The 18,917-nt window shown below is 34.2% G+C and overlaps 1 pseudogene; it reads left to right on the top strand.

The window, feature by feature from the left end:
• The first annotated feature begins 13,320 nt into the window (after nucleotides 1-13,320).
• Nucleotides 13,321-13,859, top strand: LOC118620817 (annotated as a pseudogene).
• Nucleotides 13,860-18,917: the final 5,058 nt, after the last annotated feature.

Consider the following 18,917-nt stretch of genomic DNA (forward strand, 5'->3'; position numbering starts at 1 on the left):
GGGCAACAATCTGTAAGCTGGAGAAGGGGTGGATTTTGCACAGCGGGTGTGAGGTGGTTGTGCACATTCACTCAGTGTTCATCTGAAAACCAACAGAAGAGCTTTTTAATGCCTGTAAATCACTACATGTAAAACATACCAAATGTACACAGAGACACATATAATATTCATGTAAAGCATACTCTCTGGGCTCCACTTTCCAGAGAATCACTCTTCACTGTGTTATGCAGTCCCCCAGAGAAGCCCATTGAAAGCTGATTGAATTTCTTACACTGCCTCTGTTCTTTGACGTGCCTGCATCTATATTGTAAATTGTGTTTATTCTGTTTCTTGGTATTCCATCATCACTGTGCTGCAAAGGGGGTGGAACTATAGCTCTTCTTGTTCAGGAAGATTTTTTTTTTTAAAGATTCTTCAATGCCTCATGATTAAATTTGAATCAGAAAGAGTGTTCTCTCTTTGTTACATAATTAAAAAGAGTCTTTCAAGTGACTTGGTTAAGCATTAAAGGAGATCTTAGCTGTAGTCGATTCCAGAATAATTCCTAAAGACCTTAGGAATGCAGAACCCGTTTGTTATATGCAAGTGGGAAATAAGTTGTCTTAAAACAACAACAAAAAGAAACCCCACTACATATGCAATTTTGAGGGAAAAGCAAATAAATCTAGCAGGGTGAGATCTCTGGTGCTTTCAGGATAAAAAGGAAGTGTACTGTAAATAGCACACCGATTTGAAGCTTGGTTCTAACTAGTTTTTCCAGAATCCTGAGGGCGGGGGGGAAAAAACAGAATAAGAATTATGTTATTATTCAAAATTTTTGAAGTTCCAAAACATATTTTCTATTAACATAGTTTCTATACCTTTTAAAAAAATTGCTTGCAAATTAATTTTGATTTTTATTGTTGTTTTAATCCCAAAGTCTTCTGGGCTATATGTCTACAGTGAAATAAAAATAGAGATGAAAACTGGATTAATTCACATATTTGCCTCAAGTCTCTGGTGGAATTTGTCTAATCAGGAAGTCAATCTCACCCAGCTGGTGTGGCTCAGTGGTTGAGCATCGACCCATGCACCAAGATGTCACTGATCCGATTCCCAGTCAAGGCACCTGCCCAGGTTGTGGGCCTGATCCCAGTGGGGGGCATGCAGAAGGCAGCCAATCAATGTTCTCTCTCATCACTGTTTCTATCTCTCTCTCCCTCTCTCTCCCAAAATCAATAAAGGAAAAAAAATTTTAAAAAAGAAGTCAATCTCTGTATTAGTCAGGGTTCTTCAGAGAAACAAGCAACAGGATGAATTTGCACCAGGGAAATCAATGGTATATGTCCCAGCCTGAGTCCAGGGGCCTGAGAACAGCAGCTCTCACATCTGGGGCAGAAGATGGATGTCTCAGCTCAAGCAGACAGTGAAATTGCCCTTCCCAGGCCTTTTGTTCTATTCAAGCCCTCAAGGGTTTGGGTGATGCCTATTTGCACTGTTGAGGGCAATCTCTTGCTCAGTCTACCTATTGGAATGTTAATCTCCTCTAGAAACACCCTCTCAGACACACCCAGATATAATGCTTTACCAGCAGCTATTTGAATATTGTTTGGCTCCATCAAGTTGACACATAAAATTAACCATCACAATCTCAGTGGCTTTAGTGTACAAGTAGATAATTAAAATATGACTCAAATGGTGATTGTTCAGAAGATATGTAACTCCGTTTTGGTCCCAAATAGTGTTCAACTTCATTCAAATTTCTATTTGGAAATGGGAAGGAAGACAATGACGATTCAATTAGTCCATTATTTTTGTACTCACTGTTCTGATGAGTACTATGAAGGAAAATTTAGATTGCTATTAGATGGAGCAAGAAACACGTATGCATGGGGATTCCCTGAGGAAGTGGTATTTAAGCTGAAATAGAAAGCTTGATGGTTCTGGATAGGTGAGGGAAGATGAGTAGCAGGGAAGAGAGCATGCCAGCTCAGGGAGCTGCCTAGGGGAGGGGCTGGAAGCAAGAAGAAGCTGGCACAGGAGGAATGGAAAGGATGATCCAGTGTTATTGAAGACTAGAAAGTGTGAACAACATATATATTTACAAAAATCTATTTTAAAGTATCATGAGACTTCAGTATAATATTTTTCTTGCACGAAGATGAGTTTTCCTTAAGGGTTTCTGTTGCTGGAGTTCACATATTTGAATCAGAGAGAACACTCCTGTTTGGCATGAATATTTTCTCCATACACACAAGGTCAGTGCCTGTGCTAGAATTTTATACTTCATCACTACCTCTTTTTATTAGTGGAAAATGCTAATTCCTGAGATGTAACCACATGTTATTTGGCACCTTTATTGCTATATTAGAGCAAATTTAATGTGATTCACAGTTTCAACATAAAACAGCATTTACATTGTAAATTAAGTAGTGAAGGAACAAGCAATTATTCTGGGACTGCTTGGCGCCAACACAATGTTAGCAGGTTATCACAAGGTTATTTCATTTAGTCCTCACAACTATTATTTCACAAATTGCAAGTGCCTTTGCCTTGGCCACAGTTTCTTCCTATTGCATTACATTTCTGGGTTATCATAGTCATTAGATCATACTATTGCTTTGAGAAATTTGTAGTATTCATTATGCACAAAAAATAAATGTACACTTCCTTTAAACTTCCGGAAATTTATATAGCCAAATTATGTTGCTGTTTTTGATTGCTGGTTTTTAAAGGAAAAACCGTAGGGAAGCTGATGTCTTTTAGAATTAATACTGCCAGATTATTTCATGCACTGTAGGCCCAAGAAAGACTTGCTTTCCTTACATTGTAATGACACATACTATCCCTTTATCTGTCTCATCCTTCTTCTTGGCTGGAGTTTGGGACTAATTATTTTCCGCTGAGATAGTTAAGCACAATCTGGAAGCAATATAAGAATCTTATGCACAGAGAGCCATGGGACTGTCAGGCCAGAAGGAAACAGATAATGGAGTAAGATGGATAGGGGATGCCAAGAAAGGGATTATCATTTGTATATCATCTGTCTGTCTGAGGTGTGTGGTCAAGGTGACGCATAAAACATCCAGCCATCAGTGTGGCAGAGCTACCTGTAATCCTAACAGATGCATCACCAATTAGAACAGAAATCAATCACTGATTGTGATAGATACCAACCACAAATAATTGTTAGGTCTTTTTAGGTGTCTTCTAGCTGAATATCAATCTCGGGAGTAGTTTGCTACAGGTGGTGTGTGTGAGTTTTAAGAAGGCTTGGGCTGCTTACACTGTAGAAGATTATACACTTGTCTCTGTAATGGGAAATAATTGATTTGAGAAGGAATACAGAGGCATGTTTTAACAGTCAAATAGTTTACCCTTAATAGAGGTTATTTGTTAATAAAATTTAATAATTGTATTATCTCAAGACCTTGTGTATATATTTTTAAGGCTCTGTAATTTATGCAGCATGTCCTCGTCTGCAGTGTCACCTGATCTGTATAGGAATCTGGAGAGGTAGATAGGGTAGAGAGGTGAAGTAATTTTCCCAAGGCTTCATGGTTAGTAAGCAAGGTAGTCATGATGAGACATGGGTTCTTTAAGAAAGATGTGAAATTGTGAAAATTAACTGTTGGATTTCTTATAAAATAATCGAATGGCTTCTGAACAACATAGGGAGGTTCAAATTACACTAAAAAGTAAAGTAGTAACAAATTTTTTTCTTAGGAAATAATAGTGAAGTAAGACAAGTTCTGATGTTGTTGTGTTTGTGCTTATGCAAATAAATAGGACAGCATGTGTTTGTTAGCCTCTCGAGATATTGATCTTAGTTCTGTGAAAAATCTACTTATTTCTACCCACTGTCCAGCTGTTGATTTCTAAATACCATTTCTCCAATAAAGTGCATGAGGAGTTTTTGGAGAAATGGCTGATTCTACAGCTGGGAATAATACGAGATCAATCTAGACCATTTTACAGAAGCAGAAAATAAAGAAGTTTGGGGAAAAAAAACAACCAAACAAACAAAAAGACAAATAGAAACAAAAGGATGGGGTCATGTACAAGGGACAAGGGGTGCCAATCTGAAAGAGCTCCCAATGGCCAAAGCTGGAACAATTAGACCAACAAAACAATTAGCTTATAATATAAAATATAAAATATAAAATAAATGTCCATGAGTTTATATGAAATAATCTATTATTGAATAAATAAATTGGTTCAAAGAGAAAAATCTTTCTTACAGAAAAATTCCAAATTATCTATGAATACCTCCCTCCAGAAAATGGAGTTTACTCCCTTCCCATTTGAGTGTGGGCTAGATTTAGTGACTAGCTTCAAAGAATAGTGTATGAAAAGGGAAAAAATAGTAACTTGACAGTAAAGAAACCTGGCAGACCCTGCCTTAAGCAAAGAATCAAGATTAGCCGTCAGTCATGCTCATATCAGGTACCCCCGATACAGTCTGTTACAAGAAAGGGTGCTTTACCTTCGGTGTGATCTTCTCCAAATCCTAAAACCTTAGTCTAATTATGAAGAAAATATTAGACAGACTCAAATTGAATGGCATTCCATAAAATATCTGATAGAACTCAGTACTCTCAAGGTCATTAAAAACAGGGAAGACTGCAAACTGTCATCATGGACCAGGGAGACTAGTTAGAGATACGACAAATGAATATTTTGTGGAATCCTGGATTGTAAACTGAAACAGAAATTGTACATTAATGGAAAAGCTGGTGACATCTGCATAAAATCTGGGATTTAGTTAATAATAATGTAACCATGTTGATTTCTTAGTTTTGATAAATGTACCACAGTAAATTAAGATAATATAAGGAGAAACTGAAATCTGGGTGTATGGGAATACCCTGTATTATCTTTGCGACTCTTCTGTAAATCTAAAATTATTCCCAAATAAAAAAAGTTTATTAAAAACAAACTATTTAGTTTAACGGAAGCCCCTGTGTGCATGTGGTTCTACGTAGTTGTCTATGTATGCGTGTGTACATGAATGTCAATCGGCAGAGTTTAGCATATTACTGACAATTCCGTAATATTGAGTAATATTTTTAGTTTAATGTTTCTATTATGCTTTGACCATTTTTGTATGTGTTCATAAACTCACATGGCTTGTATATGCACACTCTCCTTTATATATATCTTCACATATGTTTATTTTCATTCAGCTGTTAAATGAAATTATTTTAAATGACAGCTTTTTTGATCATTAAAAATTCTTCTATCCAGGAATAGAATCCAATGGGCAGCCAGAACACATCTATGTTTTTATTTCCTATGATTAATAAAAGGAATCACTGTTCTGAAAACTCAACACCGAAGGCTCTGTATCCACCGCTACCCCTGATGGGAGTCCAGAGGCCCTGGAAGTTCCGATGGACAGGACAGGCGTCTTTCCGCGGCAGGGAAAGCGTCAGATCAAAATTTGGAAATTTGGAAAAATAAAACCGACTGTTTATTAAAAGGCGAAGAGAAATGTGGGATGCCAGTATTTTCTGCAAAGCTTTGTTGTTCATCAAGTTCAGTTTGGTATTTATCTGAGGGAAGAGCAAGAAAAGTGTATTGAATTGCCTATTGTTGAACTTACTAGAGTATCAATAATGTCACCAGTGCATGGCTTTCCTATCTCTACACTCATCGGGCTAGCTACTAATCCATTTTTCATGTCTAAATAATTTCCAATATGACTCAATGTTTTTGTTTATCGGATTTTCTCAGTCAATTCCCCTGTCTTTCAGACTGTGTATATATAAGATGCCAAATCAAAGTAAATTCAGCGAAAAAAATCCCAGAACATTCATCCTGTTGGGTGTTGTTTTGACAAAATGACTTGTTGATTGATTAACTGCTCTTGTTCCAATCTATTGAGTAGTTGTGGAAATACAGCCTAGAATTTCTGTGAATGATTTGTCAGTGTCTACAATGTGGATATAGACAATTTTTTCATAATACCATACTTCTGGATAATGATGAAAATATCACTCTAGTTTTCCTAATATTTGGAAATATTACCTGACAATTTGTTGCCCATTTCACTAATTTTATATTGATTAGCTATTGTTCTTATATAAACTTTTAGGTAAAATAAAAATCTGAAATAAATGAATTGAAAAAATTGAAACAATCAAAATTTTTAGAAACTAAAGCATTAAAATCCATCATCACATTTACAATGCTTCTGAAGTGGTAAAATCATTACTAAACTGTGAAGGATGCATTTGTAATTATTAATTATTTTACTAAATAGGTTAACAAAAATGTCAATGTTAGCAGCTTTTGAGTTCTGATTTTACATGTAAGATGTCTCTTATTTTTTTAAGAAAAATAATTCTTTGGTGAAAAAATGTCTTCGCTGAAAAAAATATTAACTTACTTCCTGAGGATATATTAGGCAGTTTTTACTGCTTTTAAAATTTCTCCTCTTGGGTTATGGGCTCTCAAATCTGATCCTTAAGATTCATACTCTTGAGTGTAAGGTTAGGGAGATATAATTATTTCTCATCTAAGCTCTCTGAAGTTACTGCCCATTGAGCTTTGTGGGGTAATGTTTTTCGAAGCAACTATACACCGGATGGTGTCTTCCACATGGAACTCCAGGACAGTGCCCACTCTCCCTGGTGCAGCGGTAACAATGCAACACACATTTCGGAGTAAGAATAAGGGAGAAGGGATAGAATGGAAATTTCCAAGACTTTACTAGCAATAAAATGTTTAACAAGGACATTTTCTGGAGATATCTGATTCTTGTGCATAATAAATTCTCTAGTAAGACTCTGTGGAAAATTGTACAGTAACAAGGGTTTGTGTTAATGGGCTCTGAAACAGAGGCAACAAAATGTTCTCTCTCTTTTTTTGTTTGTCCCAAGTGTATTCTTTAGTCAGAATTCTTGCTCCTGATTTCACCCCTGAGTGTGTTTTGAGTGTGGGCTTAGTGAAAACTTAACTTTTTTGCTTACCTTTTTGGTTAATGGAGAGATCTTATAGATGCATATTTTTTAGGCAGTACATTTTAAAAATATAAATTCTCGGTTCCATTTGAGCAAGGTAGTTTTTTCTTTACTTTTCCCCCCAGGTATTCTCTACCATTTCTAAATCCACTGTGATTTTTTTTTCTCCCCAGGAATTGTTTTTGAAAATATAAGGAGATCATGCCAAGGATCTTGTAAAGTCATGCCTGAGGAACTCAGATGCAAGTAAGTGACTTGATTCTGGCTCCTTGGGAGCATGAGTAAGAGGAGGAACAAAGGATGAGTCACTTCTGTCATCCAGAAAACTAAAATGTACTCAATATTTTGAGAAATAGCAAATGTGATGAAAATTTCTGAAGATATATAACAGAATTTATATGCTCTGGTTTTTTTAAGTAATATATATTTAGACAATACAAGAAAAGAAAAAGAAGAAACTATTCAATCAAAATCTTATAAAGATAAATAATGTTAACATTTTTTATTTTTTTCTTAAAAATTTTTTTTCTATAAAATTCTGTAATAGTTGTAATATATATACCTTAATATTCTGGAAGAAAAATAATCTTAGGGTAATTTTATTTTACTTTTTAAAAAAGTGAAACAAATGCTTTCTCTTGTACCATTATCTTTGGTGTAGTGCTTCTTTGAGAGTGATGATTTATTTCTATTAAAGTTTGGCTTTTAAAGAAAGAGCATAGCTATATTTTTCTTTATTTTCTTTTTTACTAAATTCATCAGGGTTACATTGGTTTCTAAGATTATATAGGTTTCAGGGGTATAATTCTATAACACATCATCTGTATATTGTATTATGTGTTCACCCCTCCATGTCAATTCTCCCTCTATCACCATTTGTCCCCCTTTAACTCTCTCCTACCTCCTTCTACCTCCCTTTCCCTCTGGTAATCATCGTGCTGTTGTCTGTCCATGAGGTGTTTTTTATTTTTGTTTTTTGCTTAGTCCTTTTACCTATGTGTTATTAAGCCTGCCATTTATTTATATATAGACTTGAATCTCAATCAAATCCTTATAATAAACTCAGAACAAGGAAGGCAGAATTGTCTGATATTTGTCTTTTTATTTTATTTTTTAATTTAATTTATTGGGGTGACATTCATTGATAAGATCATATAGGTTTCAAATGTACATTTCTATGATACATGGTCTATATATTGCATTGTGTGTCCACCACCCAAAGTCAAATCTTCCATCACTATATATGCAGCTCCCTTTATCACCCCTCACAACTCCTTCCCTCTGGTAGCCACCACACTGTTGTCTGTGTCTATGAGTTTCAGTTTTATATCCCACATATGAGTGAAATCATATGGTTCTTAGCTTTCTGTGACTGACTAATTTTGCTTAGCATAATATCCTCAAAGTTAATCCATGGTATTGCAGATGGCATATTTCATCTTTTCTTATGACTGAATAGCATTCCATTGTGTATACGTATATGTATGTGTATATGTATGTGTATGTGTATGTGTATATGTATATGATTATTCAATCATCTGTTGAAGCACACTTTGGTTGTTTCTATGTCTTGGCCACTGTGAATAGTGCTGCAATGAACATAAGTGTGTGTATGTCTTTGCAAATAAATGTTTTCAAGTTTTTTGGATAGATACCCAGCGTAAGGATTGCTGAGTCCCATGGTAACTCTGTTCTTAATTTTCTGAGAAACTGTCATAGAGGCTGTACCAGTTTACATTCCCACCAGCAGTGAAGGAGGGTTCCTTTTTCTTCACAACCTTTCCAACATTTGTTATTACTTGTTTTATTGATGCTAACTATTTTAACAGATGAGAGGAGACATCTTATTGTAGTTTTGATTTGCATTTCCCTAATGGCTAGTGAAGTTGAACATCTTTTCATATATGTTTGCTGTTTGTATGTGTTTTGGGAGAGGTGTCTATTCAGGTCCTCTGCCCACTTTAAAAAAAAATTGGATTGTTTGTTTGGTGTTGAGTTGTATGAGGTCTTTATATAGTTCGGATATTAACCCTTTGTTGGAGATGTTGTTTGTAAATATCTCCCATTTGATCGGTTGTTTTTTGTTTTGTTGACAGTTTCTTTTGCTATGCTGAAACTTTTTAGTTTGATATAGTCCCATTTATTTATTTTTGTCTTTACTTCCCTTGCCTTTGGGGTCAAATTCATAAAATGTTCTTTAAGACCAAGCTGCATGAATTTAGCATCCATATTTTCTTCTATGTAATTTATTGTTCCAGATCTTATATTTAGTTTTTTTTATCCATTTTGAATTACTTTTTGTACATGGGGACAAACTATAGTCTAGTTTTGCATCTAGCTCTTCAATTTTCCCAGCACCATTTATTGAAGAGGTTTTCTTTTCTCCATTGTATATTTTTGGCGGCAGCGTCAAAACTTATTTGCCCATTTATATGTGGTTTTATTTCTGGGCTCTCAATTCTGTTCCATTGGTCTGTGTTTCTGTTTCATTGCCAATATCATACTGTTTTGATGACCATTGCTCTGTAGTGTAATTTGAAGACAGGTAGTGTGATACCTTTGGCTTTGTTCTTTTTTCTTAGGTTTGCTTTGGCTATTCAGGGTTGTTTTTGTTGCTGTTGTGGTTGTTTTATACAAATCTGATGATTTTTATTGTTTTATTTCTTTAAAAAATGACATTGAGGTTTTGACAGGGATTGCATTCAATCTGTACTTTGCTTTGGTTAATATGGCCATTTTAACTATGTTGATTCTTCCAAACCATGAACACAGAATATCTTTCCATTTTATTGTGTCTTTTTCAATTTCTTTTAATAATGCTCTGTAGTTTTCAATATATAAGTCCTTTACATCTTGCTGAGTTTATTCCTAAATATTTTATTCTTTTGGTTACAATTGCAAAAGAAATGTTTTTTTAAATTTCTTTTTCTAAAATTTTATTGTTAGCATATAGGAAAGCAGTAGATATTTTATACATTGATTTTTGTGTCCTGCCACTTTACTGTATTTGTTTATTGTTTCTAATAGTTTTGGTAGAGTCTTTAGGGTTTTCTATGTACAGAATTATGTCATCTGCAAAAAGTGACACTTTTAGTTCTTCCTTCCCTTTGTAGATGCCTTTCCTTTCTTTCTCTTGCCTGATTGCTCTGGCTAGGTCTTCCACAGTTATATTGAATAAGAGTGGTGAGAGTGGACATCCTTGTCTTATTCCTGCTTTTAAGGGAAAAGCTTTCAGTTTTCACCATTGTGTATGATATTAACTGAGCGTTTGTTACATATAGCCTTTATTATGTTGAGGTACTTTTCTTCTATACCCATTTTTTTGAGTGTTTTAATCATAAATGGATGTTGTATTGTATTAAATACCTTTTCTGTGTCTATTAATAAGATCATATGGTTTTTATCTTTTGTTAACACTGCACATTAACAAAACAGGATAAATATTTGTCTTTTTTAAGGGAAAACAGTGATGAAGTAAATTACATTAGTGAGGATGAAATAGGAATACTCTGAATTCTGTATAAATATTCTTTATTCAGGATTATTCCATGGGCCCTGGTATTTTGTTTAAAATCATCACAAATCTTAGATTTAGTTGAAGTATTCAAGACTTTAGCTTTTTTTTGCCATCAAAATGAAAAATCATTGACCCAAGACGTTTACTCACTTTTCTCTTGGGACAAGTTAGATGAGGAAGTAAGAGGAGGAGGGGCAAAGTGCTGTGAAGTCCAGCACTTTGGTCCAGTTATCATTAGGTTTTTTTTTTTGTTTTTTTTTTCAGTGACCACAGATTGAACTTCTAATTGCAGCCAACTCTCTCAGAATACTTGTTTTTGGTCACAAAGGGAAATAAAATGAGGACTCATGAGTCACTCTACATTCTTTAAAATTACTAACAAAACAATTATCCTAAGGAGGGCCTTAGGAGTTTACAGTAAAAGATGAGGCAGATATTGTCGACTTATTTAATCAGAGATTCTAGCTGTATCTTCTTTTAGAGCTAGGGTTCACCACAGCCAGGTAGCAGGAGTTCTGGAATTTACTGGACACCCCTGAGAAATCCAGCTCTCAGTGACAGCTTGAGGCTTCTTTACCTACAACACAGTTGCTGGCCGTCACCTTGAAGCAGTCGTTTCTAGGGAGGAACCGGCTGAAAGAAGGGATTGCTTTGTACTAAGGCCAGAAACTTTTCCATCGAAAAAGAAGTATAATATTTGGGTTAGGGTGTAATAGAATCTATTGGAAATGCTCCATTGAGAATCCTGGTGAACCAAACCAGAGCCTGCCCCCTTTATGTCTCCGAAGAAATAGCTTTCTAAGGAGGGGTGATCTTGAAGAGTTTAAGGTCTCTTTCTACACAGGCTAAGAATATGCTGTACAGGACAGGCAATGGGTAACTTCATGTTACTAGATTGTCAGTCTCAGCTGATGTAATTGCGCATGTGAATGAATTGGCAATAACAACTACATATCAAGAGTAATAAAATTCTGAAAATGTCATGAATTGATTAGAAAGAAGAAGTTTATGAAAATGAAATGATGACACCCATTTTAAGTTGTTGCTGTGCAAAGAAAGCAATGTAATCAAAAGAAAGTGTGGCTGAAAAGTGTCTCATTTGAGGTTATCCAGAATATATGTTTCCTAAATTAAATGAAAATACATAGATGAATTTACATTTTCTATTAGCCTAGAAAAATCAAAAATAGCACAAGAAAGAAAGGAATACCTTAGGATAGGCGAAAACCCATAGTATTACACATTCAAGTTTTATTTAGTTAGTAAATTAGTGATGTTATTTAGTTAGTATTTAGTGATGTTAGTAAATTTTTTAAAAGGAAAACAATAAAGCTGATTTTTTTCTCCTATGAAACAGACTCTCCATACTACTGTTCATATTTTTAAAATCTAAAAACTGTTTTTCCAATATAGAAATGTATGCTCACATTTAATGACAAAGCATCTTCTTTCTTACCAGACAGCTGTTTGCCATTAAAACAATGGACTCAGGAATTCAATCTTTGAAACATGTGCAAATATTTATATATATGCAACTTAGCAAAATATTTTCCCAACACTGCTTAACAAAAACTTTTAATCTTTGCCCTATTTTTATATTACTGTAACATTTCCAGGCGTCTTTTAAGAGACAGTTTAAGCTTCCAGCTTACAATAATATTGATTATGTTAAGCCAAAATCTGAGGTAGTTTAGTGGTTTCAGATTATTTAGTCAAAGCTGACTACTAGGTATTTGTTTCTCTTTTTCAGTCATGTTTTTACTATAGCTTCAGTTATCCCCAAATAATTAGGAAATGTTACATTATGAATTGAAAAATTCACACTTTTATTTAAAATAGAAGTTTTTAAATCACCTAATAATCTTGAGTTGACTGGGGAGTCAACAGGATGGTTCATTAGAATCACATTTTTGTATCATCCATTGTTTAGGCTCTATCACTCTGCTCATTTATTAAACATTCTGGAATGTCCATGAGGGAACAGAGACTGTGTTAGGTGGTAGGCTTATAGAGATAACAAGAAATAGTACTTGTCTCTAAGTTGAGAATAAATTTTAGCAATGCTGTCATATAAGTATTATAATAAATATATTCAGAGGTTATTATTGGAGTTGAGGGGGAAACAGAATTAGGGTATTTAGTGCTATCTGGGTATAGAGGCAAGGACACACTTCTAAGAAAAGGTGACATAATCTGATATTTTGAAGCTGAGTATAGCAATTTCTTTTATGGTTAAAGTTAAAATCCAAGTTAATATTTTCTATGCTAGAGGAAGGATTTACACATTTATACAAGTGTTTTGTTCAGATCTGGGTACCCTTCCTCTAGACTCCTGCTTCTGTTTGATCATATAACTAACTAGTTTCAAAATTTTATTTATCACCTATCCCAGGTTCTCAAATTTTGTTGCATCAAGATTACTTGGATGCATTATTAAAACATAGATTGCTGGGCTCTACCCCCAAGTTTCTGATTCAGTGGGTATGAGGTGTACATCCACAATTGCATCTTAAAGTTCCCAGGTGATGATGATGCTACTGCTCCACGGACCACACATGGCTGATTATCAGAGTCAAATGGCATGTTTTATAAATAGAAACTCTTGGGGTCTATTCCCAGAGATTCAAATTTAGTCAAGCTTGGGTGGGAACAAGGCATTTGTACTTTCAATATATATCCCCGGTTGATTCTGATTATCAGTAGTATTTGGGGTCCATGGACATAGTCCACGGTTTCTTATTTCACAAACGATAAAATTGAGATGTAGAAAGATTATGAAGCTTGGGAGCCACTGAGCTGGCACGCAGGACATGCTGATCAGATTGTGCACCATCAGAAGTTAGGTTGATCCAAAGACAGATGGCTGAAAGCACTGGAAAAGAAAATACAAAATGGACAACCACCATTATCATTAGCATATCTCTTGAGAGCTTTGAAGTTGCAATTACCCTAGAAAATCGAAGCCACAAGGTTCAGTATTCAGATTCAGAGGAAAATAGATCTATTATATTTTCTCATACTAGGTTTACATTTTTACTGATGGATGCTAAAGAATGCTTTATGTCAGTTGAAAAATATTTCTAGCCAAAATTGAGAATCTTATGAACATTCACCAAAATAGTTCTTTGGTTCTGTCTCCTGCCCTCCATGGACTCAAGGAATGAAAACCGATGTGCAGGACTCAGCAGAGATTTGTAGGTAGTAATTTACAGATTGTTCCAGTACCCAACACAGTAAATGCTATCACTCTTATGAGCCCTATAGCCAAGAGCACCTCCAAACCATACACAGTCAGCTTCCTACAGAATGGGAACACTTAAGCTCATATCACTGAACAAAGCCCTGTTTGGAAAACCCTGCAAAAGATAAAACTCAGTGATTCATTTAACCCAAATTAGAGTGTCAATTATAAATGTCCTTTTAGAAAAATACTAAAATAATTAGACCACTTGAAGCATAATATTTAAATATATATTTACTTAAATATTTTAATACTTAAAATAATAAAATGTATAAAATTAAAAGTGAAAAATAAAATGTATATAATTAAAAGTAAGAAGATTTATGAGAATTCATCAAAATTATACAACGGAAAAGGAGCAGAACAAGCTCTCTTTCCCAAGGGACCTCATTTTTTCCCCTTCAAAAAACCATAATGAGATTATATTCTCTTCTGAATCAAGTCACTGTGACACTTAGTGTTTTCCAAAATCTCTTCCTTATTGCCTACTGTCCTAATAATTAGTTTTGGATACAATTAAGCCAGCCCCAAATCAATGAACATGAAAAAAATATCTACTATAGTCTATGGGAGGAAGTGGGTGGGTTCAGATTAGAGTAACACTCAGTCCCCTCTTTCAAGGAACTTCCAGAGAAGTAGCAGACATCACATTCTCAAACATGCACAAATATACATTCCCACATGTTATTAATAGACAGATTTATAACAGTGCTATTGAAGAAGTACAAAATATCAGATGAGTTTCAGCATCATGAAAGATATTTATATAGATCTATTTTTCAGACACCATGCTAGCTTTTTAAAGGTGCAAAAAGTATTAAGACTTAGTTTTCTATCTATGTAAATCATAATACAACTATGCAAAAAACAACTGACTCTATTCTGTAGCATAACTAATCTATAAAAATGGCATGAATAAAATGTTATCAGTAGATAGAAGCGGGAGTGATTAATTCAGCTAAAATATATAGAACAGTTCACAGAAAAAGTGATAGAAAAGGAATTTACATATTTACAAGTGGGTTTTGTTTAGATTATGGTACCCTTTCTTTAGTCTCTCCTCTAGGTTCGTCTTTACTTTGCGAGGTGAAGGAGAGGGCAGAGCAAAAACACAAAGGTGAACCTGCAACATGGACTTTTCAAAAACAGTTAATGGAGCAATAGGGCTGGAACACAAGGCATGTGGAATCAGAATGGTATTCATGAAGGTGAACTTGAGCAGGACTTTGAAGAATGCATAGAATTTGGTAAATAATACTAACTTTTGCACATATTAATTATACTCTTTCTAGAATTTTTCACCTTTTATTTCCAAATTACAGAAAATTTTATCCATTCCCCAGGTTGGAATCAAGATCCTTAAAAGTTCCTACATTAGTGTTTGTTATACTCCAAATGGGACAATGCGGTTTGTCAACACTGTCTGAGCACCACAGTTATGTCTGGTGCTTAAAAAAAATAATGATAATACAGAAGCCCTAGCCCCTCTTAAGAGGTTTTAATTCTGGAGATTTCTGTTGAAGATGCCTGATGGCAGGATCCTGAGATTGCTAACTGGTAGTTTTTCACAGTTCATTCTGAAAAATGACAAAACCTAGGATGAGCTAAATATGTAGTTGCTGAATTGAAAGCTTCTTTGCAACCTAACGACTTAAGCAAGGTCTCTCCACAATTTTCTTATACCAGGGAGATATTTTAATGTATTTATTTACCATAAGATCCTCATAAGTCAAATAAGGAAAGACTTTCCTACATAAACATTTTGGGGATGAGAAAATTTGTCTGCCTATCCTCTCATGTTCACATATATGCTTCAATCAAGAAGTGCCACCGCACTGTCCCATTTGGAGTATAACAAACCAAGGATTCTAAATGTACATGGTTTTAAAGTCAATGTTATTCATTCATAGTTCTAAGAGTAATATTAACCCATCAATCAAATTTAACCAAATTATTGAAATTGCATATGTATTCCAGAACACCTCAGGAAATAAAAATGTCTAATTGACCCCTATGGATATTGAAGAATTAATTATTGCATATCGCTGCATTTCTAAATTTTGTGCCTTGACACTCACTCACATCAGTCATAGAATTGTATATGAGTGGATAATGTGGTTAGAGCAGTCGTTGATGACTTGCTTTTCTTTGACCATTTAGTAAGCATTTTTAATAAATAAGGTTTGAATTACTTGTACACTTCTCACAGATCATAATCAGTGCATCATTTCAAACTATAAATAAAATATTTTATTTATGAGACATAATGTTCTAAAAAGTCACATCCCATAGCTGTCTATTTAATTAGCTCTTGCTGGATTAAGATTTTATTTTTAGGCATTCCATTAGCTCAATACTCAAGGTCAATGTAGATATGACTAAGAAAATTGTGTTTTCTCATGGACAAACAATGTGACCTTGGAGAGCAAAGCAAAACATATTCATAATGTAATGACATTTCAAAATATTTTACAGTTAATTTTTTTCTGAGTGCTGCAGATACTGTACTCCTTACCCTTCTAGGCCTTCAATGAGAAGAAATTTAAGCATTCATGATACACAAGGACTAATGTTTTTTTTTTTTTGTAAAAATAGTAGAATATAAAATGCTATTCCAAAGTATAGTGTTTACGATCCTGTACCATTTGTGTGAATCATTTCCTCTCTGTTTATAGTATGTACCATTTCATGTTATTATGTGAAAGATTTACATATATTAGGTATTATATTTCAGTGTCATGCTTTAAAAAAATGAGATTTAGTATGGCAAATCAACATAGGTAGAATTAATAGAACCTATGGTGTTTTATAAAGTCAAAATAATAGGTAATATTGTTATATGTAAGCTTGAAATACTATCTGATATGTGTGGTGATGAGGACTGAAAAATAATAGAAGCATTCTATTCTGACACAATTCAGGTAATTAATTAGGAACAGCTAATTTGATAACTTGTCACTACTGTAAAGTAGTCATTATTATCTCTATCTTACAAATGAAGAACTTGAAGTATAAAGTTTAAGTAACTGAACTCATAGTTGAATATGTAACAGAACTGGTATTTGAACCTAGGTAACAGAATTTATGATCATAATCACAACACTACACTGAGAGAAGAATTTGCATATGTAATTCTTAACATTATGATTCAGGCTGGGAGTAAGACAGCCCCTCATAAGACGAAGGCGTAAATTCTGAAGCTATGTAATGTGAAACAAATTATTTTAAAACTTTACCAGGTACCTGAGAAAGTTTATTTGCTAAAGTAGAAATATATTTAAGAAGAAATAAAATATATTGTCTATAAAATTTTAATATAGTGCACATTATATTAAACTTAGAATCAGGAATTCTGATGATCTCTATCTTTGTTTAGACCTATGGTTCCCTAACTGTACATTCAATGGCCCTGTGACAGGGCAGTGAACTCTCAGGGCTGCTGAGAGGTCGTTTAACATTTTTTGAGGGAAACACAGTAACATTTGACATGCCTTGGACATTGCACAAACTAGCAGTTTACGGTTTTGGCATTATGTCACACTGTATTTCCTCCTATCACATCATGGTTCTGTGAAGCTGAGGTTTCAACAGTTACTATGATAAAATAAGTAGCACGTGAAAATCAGTGTAGAACAGAAAATGAGGATGACAGTATACAACCTGATTCCAAGATTTGAGAAACCTTGCCGTGCCTAGCAGAAGCGTAGAGCCCATTATTAATTATCGTTAAGAATGAAGTAAAGGTGATAATCTTTCAATTAGCATGTATGATTTTGTTTCAATGGCTACTGAGTTGTTCAAGCATCAATAATTTAAGACTTTTGGATGTAACTACTTAATAAAAGGAACTGTTTGGTGTCTATTTTGTGCTGGGGCATTGTGGAAACCTTACTGGGAACCTAAGGGCTCTGTGAACTGAGGATGTTTAGGCACCTCTGGAGCAGATGTTTGCTTTTTGGTATATGGAAATGTTTTTTCTTGGCTTCAATTTTCTTATCTTAGAAATACATGAGCCACAGGAGATGGTCTCAAATTTTAGTCTAATTCTAATAAACAGTGATTCTGTGACAAGGCAGACGGCAATTTAGGTGACTGAAAATTCCATTCCCCATTCTCCTATAGAACTGAAACTATCTTAAACGAAGAAAACACAGAATGTAGCTGCCCCATTTAATGACTTGCAAATATATTTTTAAATCAAATCTTTTAAAAACAAATTAACTGTTGGGTATAAATGAGTTAGTCATTTTATAAATATATCTCACCAAATATTTAATCTATAAAGCTTATGGTGTTTTGGTATTTAGGCGTTTACTTGTTAACACATTGAATGAGAAAGTTCCCAGAGTGAGTGAAAATCTGTACTCTGTAAATATTGGAAAATCTAGAGTGTTTGCACTACCTAAGAAAATATTATCACATGAAAATTTAAAATAAAAAACAAATAGCCCACTGTTTTCAATAAAAGCTCTGGCTGATAACCACACCACAATTGTATTCTTTTATGTTGCCAACTTACAAGAGGAAATGCCCAGTTAGTAAATTTCTGAATATGTGTTTATAAAAAATAGTCCTCATTGCATGAAACAGTATTGGATTCTTATTAGACAGCTATCAAATAATTACTTATTTGAGGTACAATAGGTTTGTATTTATTTGATTGGTATGTTTTTGGGGGTGTTTTTGGCTAAAAATATGGGCCAAAAATAGGTGTTATGTTACATCCAGATTATTAACTCATTTGATTTTATTGGCAAAACCTAAAAGAAAGAAAATTGCAAATATTTGTGAGATATTTGTACTCTTGGATTAGCGGATTTAGAAATACAGAAAGAAATCTTTTATTTTGGACGACGGCATAGTGACAGAAAGGCTCTGCGAATGGAGTGTGAGCCCCTGCAGAGCACGTGTTTGGTGGGTGTTTGCGGAATGAACAAAACCAGCTCACTGATTTAATTCTAGAGCAAAGCGCATGCATGGAAACAGATAAAAAATGGTTCATAGTTGAGATTAGTCTGAGTAAAAATTGTAGAATATTAAAAAGTTATTTTTATTTTCTTTTTTAATAGTAATAAATATTTCCTCAATAAGTGGATATATATATATATATATATAAAATGGAATATTATTTGGCCATAAGAAAGAAGGAAACACTGCCATTTTTAACAACATGGATGAACGTGAAGGATATTATGCTTAAGTGAAATATGGCAGA

Source organism: Molossus molossus, unplaced genomic scaffold (genome assembly GCF_014108415.1).
Source record: "Molossus molossus isolate mMolMol1 unplaced genomic scaffold, mMolMol1.p scaffold_m16_p_8, whole genome shotgun sequence".
NCBI lineage: Eukaryota > Metazoa > Chordata > Mammalia > Chiroptera > Molossidae > Molossus > Molossus molossus.